We start from the raw sequence: 18,658 nt of genomic DNA, 5'->3' as shown, positions 1-18,658 counted from the left end.
ACGACTATATCTAATCTCCAAGATTATTTTTTTTAAACCGACGCTTAACAATATTTATACCAGAAACAATACACCAAATCAAAATTAAAACCATTTTGTATCACTATTGCAACATTTATACTTAAAAAAACTGGCCAAGCAAAATCCGGCGGAAAACAGTCTCACGTGGAAAACAATTGCAGTTTCGGTGTTGCCATCTTGATAGAAGTTTCCCCGCGTTGGTTATGAATATTTATTTCATTCCCATATATAGCCATACTATTTTTCACATTTGTTTTATACAAAAATAAATATTATCTTTCGTGAAGTATTAATTGGTGTTAACATTTTATAAGATATTAGTATAATTGGCTATATGAAAGTTGACGAGGAATTAGCGTAATGATTGTCTGATGTGGCACCGTCGCTGCTGATATCCTACGGTCTCAACGTTCGGAAGAAGCCGAGCGCGCGGGACCCGGCACGAAAACTTACGAACCCATTCAGTTTGTATACATCTCTGTGTGTGTGCGGTAGACTGTAACTTTTCGATGTATAAGTTTCCGTAAAAACTTTTACGCTCTAGTGTTGAATGCATAGGTAATATTATTTTGTGTTAAACTCGATGTGATTAGTAATTTTGAAATATTTGTCAGTTAGGTTATAGAGTTGTTGTGTGGCTTAGAGGATTTTTAGAATTTTATAAATGTGGAATTTGAGGTTAATAAGATTGTTTGCGATTGACTCGTATTATTTATACATAAATGAATACGTTAATTTTTATAATGCTGTATCAAATTGATATTAACAACATCATTAATGGGTTATTCTGTGAATCATTTGTTAACGAATACTTTTTCTTTCAAAATTTAATGAATTTTAGCGGTTTTATTTATCTTTTGAATATAGTTAAAACCTCTGTAATATCAACTTTTCGATTATTTACCGATTTACAAATCTAGTTTATTTTGTTATCTATTGACGTTGTTGCGGAAATGTTAAAAGGTAAGTCATGGGATTTGTTTCTTTTATTTACCAGCTCTTTAATATCAACACGTTGGACCAGTAGATTGGGTTTGTTGTTTTGTTTTCAGACACTGTTGCATTTTCGATTTTAATCGAATGGTTCGAGGTTTCTAAGACTACAAAGGGCTTTGTTGGCTTTATGGGTAGCTTTCTTTGACCGTCGAGGTACTGAGCTAATAAATTGGAGCAAATAAATTCGGTTTGTTCGTCGGGATTCATTTGTTTGATGTTCTCCGAGCTCGTTGATTTATTTCATTAACATTTTCATCCATGTTGTTTGCGCATTAATGAAATAGTACGTAGACACGACGCGCTGATATTCCGCGACATAAATTTCCATTTTCTCGCAAACTGATGGGAATCTTTTTCCAGTTTACCTTTTCTCGCCTATATTGATAGGCGACGGACCTGTCGATGTCGGGTTTTTTTTTCGAGCTGGAGATATTCTCGGTGTCAGAGACACACAAAAAGGGATATATATCCACCTGTGGAGCCCCATTTTTCACGTTTTATAGCCTCCCAGGGTGACGTGAATCATTTCGGGTTTGAGCCATTTTTTGTTTCCATTCCGTACAGTGTCCAGTGCAGCTTCGCTATGTAAAATATTCACTGGGTGATTTTTCATGTGATGATAAGTTATTAGTTTTTATCACTGCCCCCTCTATCGAGTTGATGCGGGAATAATTTAAATTTAGTGCTGCGACAAAAAAGTTTGTTAAAAAAATAACGAACTTGATCAAAATATATGGCTTTTGGCAGATTTTTGAGCTAGTTTATTTTAAATAGGGATCTTTTCGAACTATGTGGTCGAACGGTGGTGAATAAACCGTCGGATGGAGAACTTTTTCATAATACATTTCATATTAACAGGTCAATTGAAAAGTCCCCGAGTTGACACATAGGTGGCGCTACTATAATTAAATCCATATGTTTTTTAGTTATCCCCAACCCTTAAAAGATGCGTGTATAAATTTGACAGCTGTCGGATCATTAGTTTGTGAATTATGGCATTTTGAATGAAGCAAATTTTGTTATTCTGAAAAGAAATGGATAAAAAAAAATTTCGCGTATTGATAAAATATTGCTTTTTGAAGGGAAAAAATACAGTTGAAGCAAAAACTTGGCTTCATGCCGAGTTTCCGGACTATGTCTAAGGAAAATCAACCATCAAGGATTGGTATGCTAAGTTTTGATGTGGTGAAATGAGTACCGAAGACGGTGAACGCAGTGGACGCCCAAAAGAGGTTGTTACCGACGAAAATATTTTAAAAATCCACAAAATGATTTTAATAACCGGAAATTGAAATTGAATGAAATAGCAGACATTCTAAAGATATCAATTGAACGTGTACATCATATCATTCACGTATATTTCGGTATGAGAAAGCTCTATGCAAAGTGGGTGCTGCGCGAGCTCACTTTTGACCAAAAACAGCGACGAGTTAACGGTGAGCGCAGTAGACGCCCAAAAGGGGTTGTTACCGATCAAAACATTAAAAAAATCCACAAAATGATTTTGAATGACCGTAAATTGAAATTGATTGAAATAACAGACACTCTAAAGATATCAACTGAAAGTATACATAATATCATTCACGAATATTTGGGTTGACCAAAAACAACGGCGAGTTGCTGATTCAGAGCAGTGTTTGAAGATGATCAAGTATAATTAACTCGAGTTTTTGCATCGATATGTTACAATGGATGAAACATGGCTCCATCATTTCAGTCCGAAGTCCAATCGACAGTCATCCAAGCGGATTGCACACGATGAACCCGCTCCAAAGCGTAGAAAAACAGTCGGCTGGCAAGGTTATGGCGTGTGTATTTTGGGATGGGCATGGAATAAAAGGAAGGACTATCAACAGCGATTATCACATAGTATTACATAGTGGTATTGGACCGTTTGAAGGACGAAATCTTCAAACGTTATGATCTCTAAAGCATACAGTAATCTTCACCAATTCCGCTAACATGTTTACTGTTATAGGTGTGATAGAGCTTGTCATATAAAAAAACAGAGACCGTGAATATATTTACACACTATACCTTTGATATTATTTTCAGGGAACTGGCAATTATATAAATTTAAACATATTTTTCATTTGTAGCGGTACCCTACTCGGTAGTATACTTTTCGTGTATCATACTTACCAAAACTACGTCATATTGCTCAGTGTTTCCATATCATTTAACAGAAATAAACTTTTTTCCTTAGCGATACGCTTATACAAAATTAGTGTTACAAAATAGTAATATTTTACCTATAATTCACACTGTACATGCTTATTGCCTGCTGCTAATTTTCCCTATTATATCAAAATAATTATATAAACTACTTCAGCAAAAATGTAAACATAAAATTAACAAAAAAATACCACTTAACTAACGCCTCACCTAAATAACAACGTGTGAGCACTAGGCGCTGAAATGATAGGCAGACAGTTTTTGATTATCGACTGTTCTACGACTATCGACTGTTTTTTGGGCGATTTGGGAATATTTAAAAATTTGCAAAAATATTAAAACGTTGAAGATTACTGTACTGTGCTGTACTACGTAATATTTGTACCGACAATTGCCTATTTTATAAGACAGAATGTGCAGTTCTTACTAAAATTGGTTGTTGCTTGTGTATAGGTTTAAACGATCAATCTATAAGCTATTAATAAGTAATTAGATATTTTGATCAATAATATTTGTGGTAAAAATATGAAAATTGAACATGTCTGTCGAAAGAAAGGTAAACAAATTTCTCACAGGCTTCTACGGCGATATCGACCATTTCGATGGAAGATGCAGCGAATACCTCCGAAATAGACATGGATGTCGATGTAAACAACTGTAAAACAACATCACCACGCTTTGGAGCGGGTTCATCATGTGCATTCCACTCGGATGACTGCCGATTGGACTTGCCGAGTGAAATGATGGAGCCCTGTTTCATCTATTGTCACATATCTACGCAAAAACTCGGGTTTATTACGCTCGATCATCTTCAAACACTGCTCTGAATCAGCAACTCGCCGTTGTTTTTGGTCAACCCAAATATTCCTGAATGATATTATGTACACTTTCAGTTGATATCTTTAGAGTGTCTGCTATTTCATTCAATTTCAATTTACGGTCATTCAAAATCATTTTGTGGATTTTTTTAATGTTTTTATCGGTAACAACCCCTTTTGGGCGTCCACTGCGTTTACCATCTTCGGTACTCATTTCACCACATCAAAACTTAGCATACCAATCCTTAATGGTTGATTTTCCTGAGACATACTCCGGAAACTTGGCATCAAGCCAAGTTTTTGCTTCAACTGTATTTTTTCCCTTCAAAAAGCAATGTTTTATCAATACGTGAAATTCCTTTTTATCCATTTCTTTTCAGAATAACAAAAGTTGCTTCATTCAAAATGCTATAATTCACAAACTAATGATCCGACAAGTGTCAAATTTATACACGCATCTGTTGAGGATTAGGACTAACTTAAAACATATGGATTTAACTCTAGTAGCGCCATCTATGTGTCAGGCTGGGGACTTTTCAATTGACTTGTTATCTCATAGTTGGATCAGATAACTCCAAATGGTCCTATATTGACTTGTACAGCAATATCGTGTTATCGATAATTTCGATTTGCGTCGGATCATCCATTACATCTAGTTTAATGTAAGTCCAATTTGTTTTGACTTTTCAGATTTATAAAAATAATATTGTGAATCTAATAACTAACGTAAAATCTTATCGAACGCCAAAAATGATTATCTTTAACGATAATTTAAATAAATCTAATGAATGTCTATGGTTCGCGTTTTTTAAACTGCGAACCTTGAATACGTAGGCTCGTTGAATTTCTTGCCGTTTCCATTAATCGATAGATCGATTATTTCGTTTTCTTCCCGCCTTTGTTGCGTTAAAATCGACACGCTATCGTCGATTGTTATCGTTCCCCTTTGCATTTAAACATTTAAACGTCAGTCGTTTGGTGGTTGGTCGCAGTAGATTACCAGCCAATTTCCGTAAACTGTCCAGAGTATTTTTGTCAAGTCAACGGTTTTTATCTTAGTCTTTTCTTGATTATCGTTTCATTATGATCCAATTCCCAATAATTCATAATAATTTCCAGTTTTTTGTGTGTGAATGTTCAGTGTGATATGCTAAATATTTTACATAATCATTTACTTATTTTTATTTTGAAATGTTTTAGATAATTTACATTTTTATTGTGTATTTTGCGATGTTCTAATCTTTTTCTATTTTATTTGTTATTTATATTACTTTTTATTACATTGTTACTAGTCTGTACAATAATTTCTTTCACATTTTTATTGTATACTTTGCTATGTTCTAATCTTTATCTATTTTGTTTGTTATTTTTGCTACTTTTTATTACATTGTTACTAGTCTGTACAATAAGTTCTTTCACATTTTTATTGTATATTTTGCTATGTTCTAATCCTTATCTATTTTGTTTCTTATTTATACTACTTTTTATTACATATTTACCTTTAAGTTATTGTACTAGTCTGAGCAATAACTTTAAAGTTAAGTACCTATATTTTACCTTACCTTACCTTTATCTTAGTCTCTGGTGTAATAGTGTTTATGTATTAACATTGCTGTTTTTCGATTAAACGTGTACGAATGTTCCTCTGGTCGGTCGGAATGTGTGGCTGTCGATGCGATTATTTGTCCGAACACTCACTACTATTTTTTGGGAGGAATTCACACGAGAACTGAAAACACTGGTTGAATCAATACTTGTTTATTTCGATATTGAGTGATACATGTGGTCGACGGGAGAATGGACAGGATATTAGGTTAGATAAAGGAAGTACGGTAGCGCTGTGGAAGTGGTACTGTCACAAGGGGGTAGAGAAAAGAAAAGAGTGCGAAAGCCATCCTTTGACTTTGTTGAATTCCACTTCAAAGTTTTTTTATATGTTTTACCCCACTCTAGTATATGTTTCTCCTAGGATGATGATTAGTTAGACTGGGTATTTTGCTACGTCGTATCCTTTCGGACTAATATAAAATAAACGTCTTTATAGTTGTAGTTGAAAATTCCATTTGTCATGTAATCCATTTAAAGTAATTTGAGTTTGAGTAATTTGATGTGTAGTAAAACATTGATTCCGTTCGAGTAACATTAAAACAAACTTAGCGTTCTGATTTATTGCAGAGTTCTGATGAAACTCCGTCCCTTTTTCATTTTGACTCATAGAATATATATATATATATATATATATATATATATAAGGGACAATTAATAAGAAACTAGTAATGTTGCTGATTATTGTTATAAGCAGGATCGTAAACATAATAAACTCCAACGCCAACATGTTTATATAACGATTTATGTAACTACCTTTAACAGGCTTATAGTGCTGATGTTGAGAAATCTTTATGTTCGTTAGCATTAAAATTTTAATAGATTCCTGGTTGTTCTTGATAGATTTTTAAGGATTTCCAATTGATGATTTAGGTTAAGTAAGGAGATTGATATATTTTTGATACCGTCATTATTACGAATCCATAGTCGGTGCTTGGAGACAGTGTTCATTGATTAACCAATGCTGTTGTTGCCGCAGGACTTTGAATATTCTTTACTATCTCTAGCCACTGTTGACAATCCTTCAATTACCAATTATTTTCCATTCAATAGGCATACCCATTGCAATAGCGATTAAGCCTTTGCTTTCTCTTAGAAGCCTTTGCAATCAATCTGAATGATTTTAGTCTTGATTATCATAATTTATAATATAGGATTGGGGGAAAATAATGTATGTTTTTCCAAATAGATGGCTTTAAGGTTACATATCTCCTATAATGCTTATTCAACGAAGCCATATTACAGTCTGCTTGGAAGGAAACAGTTGCCCAGAAATTTCTATATAGACGAAATTGTGGTTTTACCAGAAAAGGGGCAAGAGATCATTGATGATAACGACAAATATATTAATGTTTTATAACAACCTATGCCTCAATGTATCGAATTTTATATCTTAGAATAGCAGACTACAATATACCCTAACAATATTATCCCAGATTTTGTGCCAGCAGCGACGTCCAGTAGATTATAACGAAGATCTGACAACCCCAAGACGTTGATCTGAGATATAACTAAAGAGTACTCTGTATCATTCAGTAACTGACCACCGTTCATTTCAAACGTGCCACCATCGACTGTGCAAGCGCCTCTTCAGTTAACACAGCGCCGCTCCCTTTTGTCTGTTGTGTAGGAATATTCGCCTTGTCGGTCGGAATGTGTGGCTGTCGATGCGGTCGTTTATAGGAACACTCACTACTAATTTGTGGAAGGAATTTGCACAAGAACTGAAAACACTGGTTGAATAAAAACTTGTTTATTGCGATATTAAATGATACGTGTGGTCAACGGGAGAATGGACAGGATATTAGGTTAGGTAGAGGAAATACGGTAACAGTATGGTAGTGGTACTGTTACAAGGGGGTAGAGAAAAGAAAAGAAAGCGAGACGTCGTCGTGGTGGTCTTTTATAGACGAGAACCACATGGTACCAATCCACCGGCTTTCCCAACCTTTGAACTTGTCGTAGGTGACTGCGTGCTGGCCTAAAGGGTCGTAGCGGTCGCTGCAGTTGTATTTTTATGTTTTTATTTAACGTCCATAAATAACGGTCACCGCATATAACAAGCACCGTTTTATATTTTATCCTACCTGTATTCATCGAGTTCTGAGCGATATAACTCCCAAAGTTTGAAATTGATATGAATAAATTTAATTTAAAATCATAAAAAAAGAAACCTGAAATATTTTCCCTACCCCATTAATTCTAAATCACACACATTTTTGATGACCGAAACCGGGAAAACTTATCTGGGAAGTACTGATATCCGGATTACACCCTCAAAATTATCATTTATTTTAGTCTTAACGGATTAAAGTTAAGACCTAAAAAGATCTCGGAAAATTACTGGTTTCATTTCTTGGGCGAAAATTCCGATTTTACGATAGTTAATCCAGTTTAACGAAAAATAAATGAAAAATTGATGAATCATATTTTTTTATTACATCTTACAATACGCATTAGTACAATTTTAATTTACAATGTAATTTATTACTATTGTTCTATTCTACTTGTATCAATACAAAAGCAAGACGAGTGCGAGTTGAAATTAAAATGAAATTAGACTACTCACGCAAAGTTAAGTGGTTATACCCTATGCTAGTTCGTGTGGTTTGGTTTTCCCAATCTTCTAATATCTTGCGCTTTGGTCGGTAACTGTTTTGCTTCATGTTTTAAGTCTCAATATTGGATTACATCGAAGATCCATTTAATTTGACGGTAATCATACAGTTTTTCGTTGATTATGTATAACCATTGGTAATTATTCGAAGAATTTTTTTTGTTTTGGTACTAATGTTAGCCCTTTAAGATTAAATAGACTTTATAATTGACTTCTAAAAATCAGAACCCGTCACTGATGAACACAACAATGATACAGTTATATTCAAGGGAAATATATCTCTTTACATAGACTATATAAGTTGTGTTTTTTTCAACATTATTATGTGACATACTATTTTTTGTTGCAGTCCGTTGACTTTATTACTATGTCCTCATTTTTTTGTGTATTCTTTACGAGCAACATTTATTTCTGGTTATTTTGCTAATTATATAATACTGGTGAGATAATTATCGCTTTTAGTATTTCACACCAATTATACTGTTTATTTTTTACGTTTATAATATGACTCAAAAAGTTGTCGCCTATTTTAGAATGCTAATAAAGTATATTTTTTTAATTATAAGACAGTTGTTCATTTTAATGATTCAAGGTTTGTCTATTAATGCGCTAGAGAAGGAGTAATTTTGTGTTTTTTAAATAAAATTTATTCATATAAATTTTAATCGGTAACCAATATCATTTTGATAGAAGATTTATTGTTACTTTTTGGTAAAGTCCGTTATTATAAAAATTCAGAGATTTCTGGAAGAAATTTTTAACAAGGCTTAAGAAAAAGGATGAGTAATGTCATAAAATATATGCACATAAACGCATTTTCTATTGTATAATTCTGGCCTTATTTTGGTTATCCGCTTCAGTCGCAATTAGTTGTTGACCCTAAAGAGTCTAATTAATGTTTTGGCCAGGGTAGCACCATGACCATTCCTTTTTTAAAATGACTAGATTTCGTTTGACTTCAGCAGAAATTTACAAATATAAACTAGGTATTGCCGTATATACAACATTTTTTTATTAATGATGTGCCGAACCACTATTTGCTTTGAAAACAGCTGCAATTCTTCACTGAATAGATTCGTAAAGTATCTGAATAGTTTCCATATTGATTTGCGAGTATTGTTCAATTCTTGTATCAAGGCATATTCCAATTGCTCCATTGTTGTTGGAGATGGAAATCTTTTCCAAAGTCTTTGCTCTAAAAACAAGAAATATATGTGTCTAACACTTCCATAATGCACAATAAACAAACCTAATATTTATAATGAATGACTTAACTATTAAAACACTTTTTAGCCTATAACCTATGGCAACATAATCTGAAAAATGTCTTGAGAAAAAGAAAAATTATATTAACTCCTAAATTGCATAAAGAAATAATCTTAAATGATATTCTCAATTATTTGGTTTGACATTGATCCACCATTAATCACATTTTACTTTGGCAATGTAGGACTCAATTTATATATTATCAAAGCTCATGTGAAATGACTGTAACTGTTTATTAAATATGTACAAGCACGCCAATCAGAATATTGCTAACAAACCAACCCTGAGGAATAGTTTCCACTCACAGAAAAGCTGCTGCGTAAAAATAATCACCATCTGACAACGGCGTTAGATTGGGTTCATTAGTGTGTACCTTTTGGACAGATCCGGAATGCGATTTTATACGTTTGAAGACCCACATAATTATATCTAGGAGAAGCCATTAGTCCTTATTTAACCTCTATAGTAATATTGTATTAATTAACACTGCTGTTTTTTGTTAGGTACTGTTCAGTGTACTACAAGATCAAATGGCTTTTTTATTTTGAGCATGTGTCTTACTCAAATATTTCATGAGTTGCAACTTCATTCATTTCTTGAGTAACAATTGGTATCTGAAGATTTGGCTGTAAATAATCATTCCTATAGTATTTGGGTACATCTATGGCACTTTTTAGAACTTCGCCATGAAAATATTCCCCACAGCTGTATTTTATAGGTTTTAGATTTTTCTTATATACAACAGCAAATTATTATATCAAGATATAATTGAGATTTTCTTTTTGAATTGGGAGTTTTTTCTTAACTATTTTTTGTTTAATTTTTTTTAATGTGTTCCATCCATATAATTAAGACTGTCTTAATCAGCTTTTATGTATTCAGTACGACTTTAAAATAAATAACTGCAACAGTGTAGTATTTTAAAAATGTAGGGTGTTCATCACTGTTCAATACTAAGAAGTAATATTTATGTATTTTTATGACAAGAAATCAAACTTAATCACTTACTGAATTTAACTTACTCAAATGCTTTCTTTTTGTTTCTGTTTTGAGGAAAATTAAATATTAATATACAACGTGTGGCAACAATGGAACGATTATTTTCAATAAATATTGTCACTATTTCTGCTCGTTCTTGTGGCATATCCATAATAAAATTTGGACATCTACATAACACAATGGTTGCAGCTGAACTGAGCTGAACGTTACATAACCAAGATGGGATTTTTTTAACGTTTGCACTACCCTATATATTAAGAAAAACTTTGATCGACCCATTTTAACCCTTAAAAAGCCTAAGGAACCTCTCAATATGAATCAGTCACATGACTAATTGACGTATTATAATTGGTGGATTCAAAATGTATTATTTTTTCAGAAACCCTTCATCCAGAGCTAGATAAAGTTTAGTGATTGCGATAATAACATTATTATCTATAAAGGCGATTAAATTTCATCGCTGAAAATAGAAAATATATAATTGATTACGGTTTTCCTTGGGTATAATAAATTATTCATTTCATATAACACTGTCTCCTCAAACCCATATTTAACTTACCCTATATTTTTCTTATATTTGTCCAACGAAGCAAAATATTCCCTTAGTTACAATTTCCATCAATCGATTACAGGTTTTTTACGAGTTTGTTTAGATACAATACGTCTGCGACAGTCTTCTATCTAACCTATAGGTGACACTTGAAAGAAACATTTTCAAAACACATTACAAGCTACGAAAATGCATTATGTAATCCGAAAATTATTATATTTAACAAATATGAAATCTTTTTCGTTAATTAAATAATATAAGATAATAACAATAAAATAAATTTTTATTACTCTTAGTAGTTCCACAATCTAAATAAATAAGTATTTGTAATATATATATATATATATATATATATATATATATATATATATATATATATATATATATATATATGTATATATATGTATATATATATATATATATCTAAATATATATATATATATCGCCTTTTCTGTCCCTATGTGCGCTTAAATCTTTAAAACTACGCAACGGATTTTGATGCGGTTTTTTTCAATGGATAGAGTGATTCAAGAGGAAGGTTTATATGTATAATACATGCATAATATACTAAGGCAACATTGCTAATTTTAGAGGTTTCTAACGTGATGTCGTAAATTAACCTATTTTTTTAGGCTTATTTAGCAATTAGCAAAAACGCTGCCTAACCCTACGAGTTAGATCAAATTAATGTACTACAGTATTGTACACCATAAAAAGGTCTACAAAAAAGTCTGCGATGGTATATGTTTATCTTTTAGGGATAACCCACATTAACCATTTTTATTGTTTACTTTTTACGTAAGAAAATGGCTTATTTACGAAGCTATTTTAAACAATACGGCATTAATCCTTATCGAATTAAGTACCTTAAATACAGTGTGCAATTAATATAGATCAATATGGTTCCTTACAGCATGTAAATTAAACAAATATATTCGGAGATATTACAAATTTAAAATTTGCGTTTAAAAATGTGTAATGTAATAAAAATTGTATGAATTTAGATATTCCAAAGATAGCAGGAAATCTTCATAGTAAGTATAGGGGAAGAGGAATTGTTTTACTCCAAATTTAATGCGTGCAGGCCAAGGGCAGTAATGAATGAACCAAAAATACTGGATCGATTTTAATCATGTTTTCATTGAGTGACATAGGCATATATATTTTATGCCCGTGCAAAGTCGGAGCGGGCCGCTATGTTTTTATATACAACGTTCATATTTTTTCTGTAGTGTATTTAATTTAGTATCAGCATTGCACCCGTGCAAAGCCGGGGCGGGTCACTAGTATATATATATATATATATATATATATATATATATATATATATATATATATATATATATATATATATATATATATATATATACATGGCATGCAAAAAGTCACTTCATTAAGTGATCTCCTGTACAAAATAGTGTTTTAATTAATTAGTTTTATTTTAAAGCTTATTCTAAAGTTTATATATGTCCAATAATCAGATCAGATGGTGTTAGACGTTTTAGTCTACACTTCACACAAACACGTTGAATTACACTCGTTATTGGTTCTAGAGGAATATCGCGTTGTATCACTTCATTTGAAATATAGTACGGAGCATCGACAACACTTTATTTTGGAACGGTTGTATCATGGATATATTAGATTTCCTAGTGGTTCCCCGTAGTTGAATAGCACATGACCGGATAGGTTTGAGTATGGATTTATACAATAATGTCTTGTATTTGCGTTTTACAATCGTCTAATCCCTTAGTCTCTGATATTTTGTTATGATTTTTCGTCAGCCGTTACGAAATGGTCCAAAAATTTAATATTGCGGCTGAACATAGCCAAGCATTCCTTTGTAGAGTAGAAACGGTTACACTTATGGTTGAGTGCTAGCAATTGCAGAATGCATCTCGCGCATAGCTTTATCTACATATTCATGTAAAATTTAATGTACCCACTCAGTTGAGATGCTTACAGTATCAGCTATCCAACATACTTTCATTCTTTGGTCGCTCATATTATTTCATGGATTTTATGGACGATTTCTGGCGGGACGACCTCTTTTGGATGACCTAAACGTCCGTCGTTACTTGTGCTGATCTGACAAGAATGGAACTTAGTAAACTACTTTTTAACCATTGAAGTTGATGGTGCAAATTATTTATCAAGCTTTTCCTTGGTTTTGGTGACGTTCTTAATTATATTATGTAAAATATAATTCTTAATGAGCAGACGAAAATCACTTTTCCCATTTTTGTTAAAATTCGAGAAGTCGTGTGATATCACTGGCTGTCAGACACAAACTGAATGACAACTTACTCAAAATATCACAGTAGTATCTCGACAGTTAAGGGCAGTAGTGATACATTTGAAATTAATACGCATAAAATTCAAAGAACCAGCGACTTATCAAAATGCCCCCGTATCACTAGTTAATTAAAAATTACAGCGTTTGAATACATTTAACACGACGCATTGTTCGTTACTGTTTATCATTTTTATCCATCGGTAACAAGTCGATGCAAGATCCGTAAGCAATTTCCGCGCATTGTTAATGATATCCTTAGTTTATTCGCACAACTACAAAAACACTTGTTGACATCGAAACTAACATAAATATTTACGAGGTACAAAAGAACGAAGCTGCACGAACGATTGACAGGAATTTCGTTTGTTTTAGTTGCTCAAAATTGATCCGATAAAAGGCCAAAACTCGGTTAGTGGGTAAATATTGATTAGGACGCTGTAATGGCTGCACGGAATCCGCAAAAGGATGCGGAACGGGTTAATAACCCATCATCATCATATTAGGTTGATAAGAAAATTAATTCGTTTGGTTTTTGGTGAAGCATTTGTCAGTATTTAAGGTTCACCCTGTTCACCTTGTTAATTTATTCTTGAATTTCCCTCATTGTAACCAAGATTTTTTATTTATTATATCAGTTGTAGGAATGTTCGTCGGGTCGGTCAATCGGTCGAAATGTGTGGCTGCCGCTGCGATGATTTATCAGAACACTCACTACTATTTTTGGAAGGAATTTACACGAGAACTAAAAACACTGGTTGAATCAAAGTTGTTTTTTCTTACTTATGATTGATACATGTGGTTGATGGGAGAATTGACAGGTTATTAGGTTAAGGTGAAGGAAGTACGGTAGCGCTGTGGAAGTGGTACTGTTACAGGGGGACGGTGATAAGAAAAGAGAGCGAGACGTCGTCCTGATGGTCTTTTATACCCTGGAACTGCATGGTACCAATCCACCGGCGTTGCCAACCTTTGTAGTTGTTGATGGTGAATTGGTGGTGGCCTAAAGGGTCGTGGCGGTCGCCACATAACTCCCCTCCTAGTGGAACAGCCGTGGAACGTACCTATATGTGGTGCAAGTTCCGGAATGCACCCGCAATCACGCAAACAAACGCCCGGGGACTGCTGATGAGATGGGGATCCCAACCTGAGCGAGGAGTTTTCCGGGATCAGCTGCCATCGGAGCTGTAGCAGGACGTCGTTCGTCTTGAGGCGTTTAGTTTTGTTTGAGGGTACCTGTAAATGTGTTACGTGTCCCGTTTCGTGATGCGAGGGTGCTCATGTGTTGCTGGTATACATGATGGGCTTCTGTGGTTTTCGTCCATCAGGCTAGTCTCGTGGGATGTCGTCGACCACGTGTTGTTGATGAGATCCGTTCCTCGTGCTATCCTTCCATGCACGTGTCAAGCACCTGTCGAGTGGCTTATGTTGAGTTGATTTACCTGTTAGGCACTTTGATCACGTCGGGGTCACCAATTTAGGGTACAGGTGCTGTTAGATAAAGACAATATCTTCGATAATTTGTTTCCGTATAAATGGAATATAATTATATGCAGAAGAAATATTAATTTTTGGCGAGCAGATATTAAACAATAAACCAGATATTAAACACTAAACCAGATATTATACACTAAACAAGATCACACTATATGAATATAAAAATAAAGAAATGCACGTGGCAGGGTTACCTTCAGATGTTACGAACACAGTTATACTTTGATTTTCTTCTTATTTTGATAATGAAGTTTTATTGTTTGAACGTGCTTCTATGAGTCTCAAAGAAATGTGGGGGTTACTCAGAAGACAATCCGAATTATCACGTCACAACCCTCTGTCTAACATATTGATGGACTTTTAATAAAGATTCGGTAACCAATGTATTTGTTCACTTTCGATAAACACTACTTATTGTTATTCTTAGTCATAAAAAAACTAATACAGTAGACGCTTGTTAACATTAACTAATTCACACCAAGAGCCAAAATATTTACATTATCGAGTCATTCACATTAGCGAAGTGAATTAAGTGAATTAAATAATGAATATGTTTTAATAAAAGAAACGATTAATAAATATATGCATTAGATAAAGAACTAAATTGTATATTGTTAAACGGAACATTATGTTAAAGAATCGAATAATTGAATCTTGCTAGAAGCTGATGAAATTGATTAGCTAATTCATTATGACAAGGCGCTGTCTCATATAAATGTCGTAACTCGTGGGAAATTATAGTAGTTTGGTGATGTCATATCCGCGTAAAGCTCTGATCTGACACCGTTCGATTACCATTTATTTCCAACTCTCTGAACAACATTTTTAAGTTATGACAACAATAATTTGTACTGATTCCTGTTTTCATTGACTAATATCAGATACTGTATGTATGGTGTGTTGACTAATTGTAAATCAGAGAAAAGTAATTTTAATTTTTTCATGTTTAATGAAGGGAATTTGTTCATGTTATTCTCCTTTTTTCTTGGCTTCAGTGTGGACTTCTCCCATGTTCGATGACGAACATCTTTTTGCGCATTTTTGTCGTACGTGGTCTGATTTTCATCCCTTATAACTATTCTATTCAAAAATACCTTTCACTAAATCATGTGGAACAATATAGGGCTTCCCTTAGTAACCAGTCATATTTAAATGATTCTACAATAAAAGAAGCTAAAGCAGGTGTACCACAACAAAGTGTATTCGGGCCAATGCTTTATTTACTCTACACTTCTGATATATCACAAAAGGAGACTATTACGATGGCTACATTTTCTGATGATACTGCGAGTATAGCTGTCGGATACAATAATGAAGAAGCCACACGAAAATTACAACAGGCAAGTGACAATATAATTAATTGGACACAAGCTTGGAAAATAAAAATTAACGAAAGTAAATATGTGCATGTGCAGTTCACTTACAATCAGACCGTACTGCCACCAATAACATTAAATAATACCATCATTCCATATAGCAACAATGCTAAATATCTCGGAATGAATCTTGATGCAAAACTTCGCCGGAAGGAACATATAAAGAAGTAAAGAAAAGAACTGAAATTGAAATATAGGAAAATGTACTGGCTAATTGGAAGAAAATCACAATTATCAGTACATAATGAATTGCTATTATATAAGCAAATACTGAAACCTATATGGATATACCGAGTACAATTATGGGGATGTTCTGCAAAGAGTAACATAAACAAAATACAAATTTTTAGAAGAAAGTCCTGAAAAGTATTGTGGGCGCACCCAAATACTATAGGACTGACTACTTACATCGAGACCTTCAGATACCCACAGTTAATCCAGAAATCAAGAGAATTCTCTAGGGGTATGAGGAAAGACTCCATTCTCATGAGAATATTGAAGTACTGCTACTTTTGGATACTACCAGAGCAGGACACGAGACTCAAAAGAATCAAACCATCTGATTTTGTGTAGTGTTGTGTAGTAAGGTGCAGTTAATAAAAAATACAGCAGAGACATGTATAAACATTATTTCAACAGAGACTGAGATAAGGCCAATGGGTCCTCCTAGTTATATACCTAGATTTAAGTTAGCATAAAGACAAATTGTAGGTTAATCGAAAACGACTATTAACAATGTAATAATTAAATAATAATATAATATTCAAATTTGCGTATCTACATATATATATATATATATATATATATATATATATATAAAAGATAATTTAAGATTACAAAGCGAAATCACTTTTTAACAAGCTGATATTAACAAAAGAATCCACCGACCCCAAATCATTTCCGAAAGTATTTTTCGAATTTCCGACATATTGCTCCAAAATAACTTATTCAGGACACAATTATTGACTGAGGCTCTTTGGAGGATCGAAAAGTTCAATAAGGTGGATTCCTCGATATCGTATGATGGGATAGATTCAAAAGGTCTTTATATTCCATTGTTGAGGCTTCTTACTCCATCGAACAAAAAATCCTCCCCACGGCTGTTTGTTATTTTTTTATTATTACTCCGAAAGGATTTTTTATGGAGGCTTTTGATCTTTGTTCGCCATTGTTGCAGATATAATTTTTACAAGCGGTAAAAATGTTGTCGAATGTACTGTATACGCTTTAGAGTTTCTTTATTGTTTCCTTATAATTGATGTTGTAGTTGGGTTCTTAATTTCATTCATTGTGTATTTAATTTTGTTATATATTGAATTTATTAAATATCAGGTGTTTTTATTAGAGATATTTATTGACTAAAACTCCAAATATCAATGTAAAAATATGTTAAATAATCTAATGTTACTGTTAATCCAATGGTTTTAAGATTTTTCTATATAAAATAATAGTTTTACATTTAGTATTATTGAGTGTAGTCACACGCTAACCATACAACGGCAAAAATTACATTTTGTACATTCATTACTTTGGTTGTTTCATTAAAAAAAAATCTACTATCGAACCTGTGTAATACTTTAAAAACTTCTGGTATGCTACTGATAGCAATAATATCACAGAATGTGCTATTGTCCTAAGAGCTATTGGACGAGAACTTAAATCAAACTCTCAAAGAACTTTCAGACAGCTGAGATATTCCTTTTCTATATTCATTTAAACAAAAAAATTCTGTATTTTTGTATTGTATCGGTAATTATTTTAGATTATCCTGGTGATAGTTTTCATTATCATTATTGAAATATTCATTTTTATATTTAGATGCTAATTTTTATAATTATTATTTTCATTTTATTTACTTTAATCCAAAAAAGCTTCCCGATTCTTTTATAATGTTTTGTTAAATGTATATCGTATATATTCGAATTAGTGGTTGTTTTTTACTGTTTCGTTAATTATTCAACACTTAAGTGACGCCATTATCGCTATAATAATATCCAATTCATATTTTTATGTCAAGTATATTAAAAGCTTTTTTCACTTGCTTTATAATTAAAAAAAATAACTTCATATATTATAGAAGGTTTGATACGATAGTATCTTTAAATACGTGTTTATATTTTAAATATTTCATTTATTTTAAAACAACTTTCAAGGAATAAGTCTCCCGTCAATTGTCGAGAAAGTGTTTATGAAAATTGTACAAATAACACTTCAAAGAGTTCGCGAAGAAACAAACAGAGAAGAGCAGGCAGAATTTAGACCGAATAGCGATTATGTAGATAAGATTCTCGCACTGTGTCAGATTATGGAAGAATGTATTAGATATGGAAAGCGTGCAATTTTTGACTATATATACTGTGTCGCATTTTGGCCAGCTTTAGAAGCTGAATATGTTCCCCTAAAAAATATTAAACCTCTTCATATATTTTTAACCGACTTCGAAAAAGG

General features: G+C 32.9%; 1 protein-coding gene across 2 annotated transcripts in view; it reads left to right on the top strand.

Moving 5' to 3' along the window:
- The first annotated feature begins 444 nt into the window (after nt 1–444).
- The window catches only part of Trpm (Transient receptor potential cation channel, subfamily M), a 245,845-nt gene continuing 227,631 nt past the window's right edge, over nt 445–18,658 (top strand). The window contains exon 1 of one of the 2 annotated variants that reach the window (XM_076411944.1): nt 445–579. The gene's annotated coding sequence lies outside the window, so the exon portion shown is untranslated. The remainder of the gene's footprint in view (nt 580–18,658) is intronic. The other variant, XM_076411942.1, reaches the window with a different exon arrangement.

Source organism: Rhynchophorus ferrugineus, unplaced genomic scaffold (assembly GCF_030347505.1).
Source record: "Rhynchophorus ferrugineus isolate W39M unplaced genomic scaffold, kcgeb_rfMv2 rfM8, whole genome shotgun sequence".
Classification (NCBI taxonomy): Eukaryota; Metazoa; Arthropoda; class Insecta; order Coleoptera; family Curculionidae; genus Rhynchophorus; species Rhynchophorus ferrugineus.
Note: the sequence above shows the minus strand (reverse complement) of the source record. Positions and strands in the feature narration are given on the sequence as shown.